The sequence below is a fragment of the Myotis brandtii genome, unplaced genomic scaffold (assembly GCF_000412655.1).
Source record: "Myotis brandtii unplaced genomic scaffold, ASM41265v1 scaffold174, whole genome shotgun sequence".
NCBI lineage: Eukaryota > Metazoa > Chordata > Mammalia > Chiroptera > Vespertilionidae > Myotis > Myotis brandtii.
The window spans coordinates 3,178,265-3,186,146 of NW_005356437.1; positions in this window are offsets into that span (position 1 = coordinate 3,178,265).

Sequence of the window (7,882 nt, forward strand, 5' to 3'; positions counted from 1 at the left end):
GATATAAGTATTGCTACCCCAGCTTTCTTTTCCTTTCCATTTGCCTGAAAGATATTTTTCCATCCCTTCACTTTTAGTCTGTGTGAGTCCCTTGTTCTGAGGTGGGTCTCTTGTAGACAGCATATATATGGGTCATGTTTTTTTATCCATTCAACTACTAGATGTCTTTTGATTGGAGCATTTAGTCCATTTACGTTTCAAGTTATTATTGAAAGGTACTTGTTTGTAGCCATTTCTATTTTTTGTGCCTGTGTTCCTGCTTACCTTTTATTTCTTCTTTTTAAAGCATTCCCTTTAGCATTTCTTTCATTGCTAGCTTGGTAGTGATAAACTCCCTTAGCCTTTTTTTGTCTGCGAAGCTCCTGATTTCCCCTTCAATTTTGATTGATAGTCTTGCTAGATAGAGTATTCTTGGATTCAGTCCTTTGCTTTGCATTCCTTTGTATACTTCCTTCCATTCCCTTCTAGCTTGATGTGTTTCTGTTGAGAAATCATTTGATAATCTGATGGGGGATCCTTTGTAGGTAACTCTCTGTCTCTCTCTCTTGCAGCCTTTAAGATTCTCTCTTTGTCGTTAACATTTGCCATTGTAATTATGACGTTTCTTGGTGTGGGTCTTTTGGGATTCATCTTGCTTGGGACTCTCTGTACTTGTGTAACTTTTTTCTTCCCCATATCAGGGAAGTTTTCTGTCATTTCTTCAAATAGATTTTCTAATCCTTGCTGCTTTTCTTGTCCTTCTGGCAGCCTTATTATACGTATGCTACTTCGTTTCACATTGTCTCAAAGCTCCCTTAGGCTCTCCTCCTGCTTTTTAATTGTTTTCTCCAGTTGCTGTTCAGATTGGGCTTGTTTCTGTACTTTATCTTCTAACTCACTAATTCGGTCCTCTGCTTCTTCTAGTCTACTGTTGAAACCTTCCGTGGTGTTTCTGATTGTAGCTATATCACTTTTGATTTCTTCCTGGTTTTTGCATAGGTTGTTGATTTTTCTCATCCATCTGGTATATGAACTGTATAACCATTACTCACATGCTTCTGTTTCATGCATGCTTCTGTTTCACTTATGTTGCATGCTTCTGTTTCACTTATTTCTTTTCTTTGCGATTCCTTTTTTTCTTTTCTCTGGGGATTGTTTCATTGTCTCCCCATTCTGACTAACACCAGAAGGTTCAAATGTCGAGTTGCGGGGGCCTGGGCCATGCAGTGGGAGCTTTGCACCCCCCAAGTGTCACTGAAGAGCTCTGACATCAAGATGTGTGGCTGCTGTGGTTTGGTGGGAGCCACGCTCGCCCAGGATCAGAGTCACAGGCGCTTAGTGTGGCCTCATGTGTGCACCTAGAATCAGGGACCCTGCCTGCACCACGCTGAAACAGAGACCCTGTTGGTGTGTGCCAAAAATCAGAGTCCCCTAGCACATGTCAGGAGTCAGAGATCCCCTATGTCCACGCCAAGAATCAAGTATCAGAGTCTCTGTTGCTTGGTGTGGTCTCACGCTGAAAATCAGGGTCCCTGTGTGCGCATGTGCCAATAATTGGAGTCACTGGCTCTTAGTGTGAATGCACTGGGAATCAGGGATCCCAGGCGTGCATGATGAGAAACAGAGTCAAGTCACTGGTCCTCAGTGTTGCCTCTTGCGTGGACAATCAGGGTCCCCAGTCTGTATGGAGGACTGGGTTGCACATTCGCACTGTGTCAGCTGGAGGTCCACTCCTGCCCTGCAGAAAACAGCCTTCCCTGTGCACTTGCCCTGAATCAAAGTTAGGTGGCACTGCTGCCTAGTGTGGGCATGGGGTCTGGTCACACGGGTGTGCACTGTGGGAAACAAACTCCCTGTGTCCGTACACCCAGGCTCAAATTCAGCCTGCCCCTCTGTGTGGGCATGGGGTCTGGTCGCAGGCAACAAACTCCCTGAGTTTGCGTGCCCAGGCTCAAATTCAGCGCAGCCTCCCTGCTTGGGTGCAGGGTCTGGTCGTGGGAAACAAACTCCCTGAGTTCGCACCCCCAGGCTCAAATTCAGCACAGACTCTCTTACAGGAATTCAAAAATAAATCTTTCCCCGGCAGCTGCGAGAGGGGGTGATGTTCCCAGCACCCCTCACACACCCTCCCACCTGAAACTCTCCTCGCAAACTTCTGTGTTATGTCATTCTTTATCTCAGATTGTTCTTTTTTCATAGTTACTATATCTTTTTTCATACTGTTGAGAATTTTTACCATCATTACTCTGAACTCTATTTCAGATAAATTTCTTTTTAAAAAAAAAAAAGAGAAGATGCATTTATTTTTTTAATTGTTTTATTGCTTAAAGTATTACAAAGAGTATTACATATGTCTCCTTTTTTCCCACCTTTAACAAGGCCTCCCCTACCCCCCAGTGTCTTATGTCCATTGGTTATGCTTATATGCATGCATACAAGTCCTTCAGTTGATCTCTTTACCCCACCCCCCCCCACCCCTCAACCCTCCCTGGCTTTTCCGCTGTAGTATGACAGTCTGTTCGAGGCAGCTCTGCCTCTGTATCTATTACTGTTCATAAGTTTATAATGGTCTTTATTATCCATGAGTGAGTGAGATCATGTGGTGTTTTTCCTTCATTGACTGGCTTATTTCACTTAGCATGATGCTCTCCAGTTCCATCCATGCCATTGCAAATGGTAAGAGTTCCTTCTTTTTTACAGCAGCATAGTATTCCATCATGTAGATGTACCACAGTTTTCAGATAAATTTCTTATCTCTGCTTCATTTATCTCTTCTTCTGAAGAATTCTCTAGTTTTTTCATTTGGGGATGGTTTCTTTGTTTCCTCATTTTAGTTGTCTGTTTGGGTTTGTGGCTATGTATTGGGTAGATCCTCTACACCTCTCAATCTCTAGTGCAGGACAGTATTAAAGACTGTTTCTTACTAATTGGATCAGGCAAAGACTCAAAGCCTCTAGAGACCACTTCTGTCTACAGACTAATAGGATTCCAATTTGAATTGCCCCCAGGCATTCATCCTCAGGTGTAGTGAGAATTTTTTTTCAATAGGGTTGGGTAGTTGCTTCTGCCTGGAGGCTAATTATTACTTTTAATCTCTTAAGTGGCCTCAGGGCTAGGTGTTTTTCCAATAGGGTGTGTCGACTATCTTCCCCCCAGGCAAGGTAAATGTCTATGTGGGAAAGATGTCCTCCACTGCATGAGGGAATGACTCAGCCCAGGAAACTTGGGGTGTCTGCTTTCTGAGCTCTATCCTCTGAGTCCCCAGTCCTGGGTTCTGCTCTCACAGCTCCAGTCCACTTCACTCTCCCTCTACAAGAGCACAAGGTGGGTGGCTTCACAGGGAATTTTTGTGTGTTGGCCCTTCAAGAGGATGCCAGAACTTTCAGCTGCCACTCCCTGGCAAATAGCACCCCACTGCTTTTCACAGCTGGATGTTATATAGGTACCCTCCTCAGTTTGGTGCTCTCTGCTGGGAAGCCCAGCTTTGGGATTATATCCCAGAGTTCTCAGGGGCCCCCCCCCCCCCCCCCCCACCCCACAGCTGAGATATCTCTTTAGGATTTCACTTGCTTTCTGTGGGTGCCTGGCCAGCCCTTTAGCGCCTCCACCCCTCCTGTCAGTCTCTATGTGGTCTTGTCTCCACCTTTGGTCCTTGGGTATCAGGGTTCTCTCCTGTGAGTTTTCCGTTGATTATTCAGGAAGCCTTTCCGTATTTCAGCTCGTTCCTGGGAGCATGTTTGTGCAGCATCCATCTACTCTGCTACCATTTTTAATCTCGTGATCAGAATCCATTCTTTTTCATATTTAATCCCTCCAAACTCCTAATATAAACATCTGTGCTTTTTGAAATTGCTGCCTCAGTCTTTTAGAAGAAAGGGGTGCTTAGGCAGCACTCCCCAAGTCCTGAGCCTGCCTTTCAGCTCCAAATCATCAAAATTCACAAGCCCTGTTCTCACCAGTGGTTATGGTAAACTTTAGCTTTATGTTGGTTCACAGCTCAGAGCCATGCTTTGGGAGCTGAGCTGTGTGTGTAGTTCATACCCACCAATAGCCATGTGCTGCAGTCTTTTCACAGCAAGGGTTCAGGAATCTGGAGAAGGGGCTTATGCATAAATGGATAGAGACTATACAAGAAATATAAATTTGGAAGGCATTGGGGGAGCCAGACAGAAACCCTTATCTAGTGGAATGGGCTCCCCGAATGTCTGGACCCACAGCTTTTTATTCACACATTTTGCCCTTTAGCAAAGCAGATATACATATCAAAGGTAAGGTTTGGTAAACAATAAAGAATTATCAGGTTAGGGAAATTGCTTTCAGCTGTTTGGCAGCTGGTAATAATATGTAAATCTTCAGCCCTGCTGAAGATGTCCATCAGCCTTCTGATGTAACTTCTCACATTTACTATGCTAACTACTGTTCTTAGCCTCCAGCAGCTATGTACTCAGGGACTCGGGAGCTACATCTACATGTGCACAGACACACTCTCTAAGGAAGGGAGCACTAGGAACACTTTCACTCAGGTCTTAATTTTCTAAACTCCTTAATTTTCTGGCAATAGGTGTGGCTCAGCCCCAACCAAATCAGTGTGTACAGTGAGCTTTCTACAGGGTTTCAGGGATTCTAGGAAGCACTGAGGAGATCTTCAGCAACAGCTCTCAGTGGGAACCTGACACTGGCCCAGAACCCACTAATTCCCTGGTCTCTGTAGCCTCTTCACGGCAGAGGTGTTTCTTTCCTTAGGAGGGGTTCACTGCTTCACAGGCACCCTTCTTTGAACAAGGACATGTGTCCAACATGGGATAGTGGCTCTACCAAGGTCACCTATTGTCCTACAAAATTCCTAAGGCCTGACAACCTGAAGGCTCCAACACCATCCTGGGCTCTGCAGTGTGATCAAAGGAGCCTTTCTGCCTCTACTACTGAGGACTCCAGTCTCCACACTGGGGATGGCCCCTAAATGACTGGGTAATCAGGCTTGGAAGAAGTCACAACAGTCATAACAAAAAGTCCCTGTGCTCTTGATCTCATCAGCCTTCCCAGGCACTATCTGGGAAGCTTCAGGCCACAAGTAACCCCCTTCCTCAAATTCTGTCCCTGCCTGGTCTCTAATTTAAAATCTAAAATGCTTTCTGCTGCTTAAGTCCACAATGTGAATCCTAGATCTAGTAACCCTTTCCATAAATAAGCTCCTCTCCCCCTCATCCTCTACACTTAATTCTCTTTCTACTTCCTTATGGTATTTAAAGCCTTCTCCTCCCTACCACACATCCTGTGGCATCCTCTGGCTAGCTTTTAATTAATTGGGGACTATCCATTTCCCTCACACTCCAGAAGCCAGAGGTAACTATTTCCCCACTAGCTCCTATCCCCCCACCCATTACAGATAATTACTCTTACAACTCATATCAAAATTCTCCACCCTCTTTTTAATTCATGATATGATCACTCTGTACTGTATTTCAATTTATTTTTCTGTCTCCATGGAAACCCTGTGCTTGACAGTGTCTGTGAAAAATTGGCAAATAGAAAGTCCTCAATAAATGTTCGCAGGGAAAAAAAAAGAGCAAAAAGAGAAAGGAAAAAAGGACAGGAGGAAGACTTGGAAGCTTATCATTTTCAGTAACACATTTTATAAGGTCTGGTTAATACACTGAAAGATGGAATCAGGTTAACAAATATTTGTGCAGCCTGGAAAGGTGATACAAAGCCAACAAGATGAAGTTTAATTCTAATCCATATAAATATCTACAGCTGGTTCAGAAAATAAACTACACACACACACACACACACACACACACACACACTCACACTCACAAAAGAAAACCAGATAAAAAATAAAAAAGCTACCCTCAAATATTTGCAGCTGGCTGTGGAGCAAGTCTATTGTGGGTAGCTCCAGAGAGCAGACCTGGAAAGGCTGATTGAAAGCCCAAGGGAACAAGATTTAGCAGCAGAAGTTGAATTTGTTCCATGCTAAATAGAAATGGTGGCTGTGATCTTTCTTATTGTTATCATTACCAGCATCATCGTCATTATTTATTATTTCTAAGAGCTGTCACATCGTCGCCTCGAGAAACACTGAGCTCCCCTCCCTGAAAATCCAAAGTTCTCACTGAGTAACCCTGGCCTCCCTTCCTCCATGATTCTTTGTGGATGAAAAGGGGACACATGCTAACCTGACTAGCTCAAGGAAGGCCTGTGTGGCAGCCTTATATACTCAGTGACTGAAAGTAACCACAAAGGATGGTCTGAAATTAAACTTTTTAACTAAAAGCAGCTTATGGCAGATAGTCATGTCCTAGGGCTGGCATCTTTCCTGACAAAGGTCAATCTTTACCCTAACTGGGCCTATTGTCCTTTTGCATCTACAGTAACATATCATTGGAATGTCAAAGTAATTTTCTTTTTTCCGGACCCCTCAAAGCACAGGCACTGTTCCACAGAAACCACCAATCCCCTCACTGTTAATGAGTTTATTGCTGACTGTTAACTATCCTGCACCCACCTATGTAAAAGGTGTGTCTATCATTTTACTTTTCATCCAATCCCAGAAGTTTCCCCACTTTGCTTTCTCCCACCTCCCTAATCTATCACCAATGGATTTCATGTAACCCACTTGTATCTGCTCTTTTTATTGTAGTGTATAAAATAAGGTTCAAAACTGCCATTCTCTGGAGTATTTTTTCAATCCGTCGAGATTTTTCTTCCTGGCAATTGGCAACAGTTTGGTTCAAATAAACTCACAAAAATTCTCTATAGGTTTAAATGTTTATGACTCAAAGAACAATCATTTATATGTCCTGGGTAGTGAAAGCGACAGATACAACTCCTGGCTAAGCAAACTGTCTTTTATATAATGAAGCTTTTGCATCCCCTGTGTTTGTTGCAGTGTGCCTCTTTCAAGTAACCCCTCCAAAGCATCTCTTTGATGTTGAAAAATAAAATTGCTTTATGGGAAAGCTCTTTTAAATTTCCTACAGATACATATGGCTTGTATCTTTGGGAATTGCCAAACCAATCATAGTATTTCAGAATTAATCTTATGAGAAAGTTCTATTTAATCTCTGCTGCTGTTCGCCAGAGACGTTGAACAATTCCACACTGATTCCTATTGCTGCTGTCCTGTGCCAGAGGTGTACTTCCTGGATTTAGTGTTGTCCAAGAAAATGCATCAGCAAGCTTAGGCTGGACAATGGCATTCCCAGCTGGTTTAATGCTATAGTTCTAGAAATGTTTCTTTATATATTCTTATCTCAATTTCTTAAAGAAGTAAAAGGAAGGGGTAGGAGGAGCTTGACTGTTATGAAGAATAGCAAATGAAATGATGAAGTTGCTTCATTAATTATCCAACTCAATAGAATTACTTACCGTCAGTATTGCTAAGAAAAATGAAGTTCCTATAAGATAACTGAATGTCTCTATATTGTCTCTTCCCAAAGAGTATGGAAACCCTTGATTGATTACCTAGTTTGTAAAATATATTTTGTATATAAATGTATACTTTACATACATATATATTAGTAAATATATCAAATGAAATTACTGACTTCCTCCCTCCCAACATACTTCTGTATCTTCTCCATTAGGAACCATCAGTAAATGATCCAAATATGCAACCATATGAAATAACCACTTATTTATTTCTTGTGACTTGTTTATTTCTTACTTGAACTCTTACTATGTGCCAGGCATTATTCTAAGTAGCAGGACTACATTGACAACAGAGAAAGCAAAGTTCCTTTCTCCCATACAGATCAATGAACATGGTACAAATTTTATGAAGAAAATAAAACAACATGATAAAATATACTGGGAGTAAGGGTGAAGGCAATTTGCTGGGCAGGTGATATTTGAGCTCAAACTTGAGGAGGAGGAAGAGGAGGAGGAGGAGGAGGAGGAG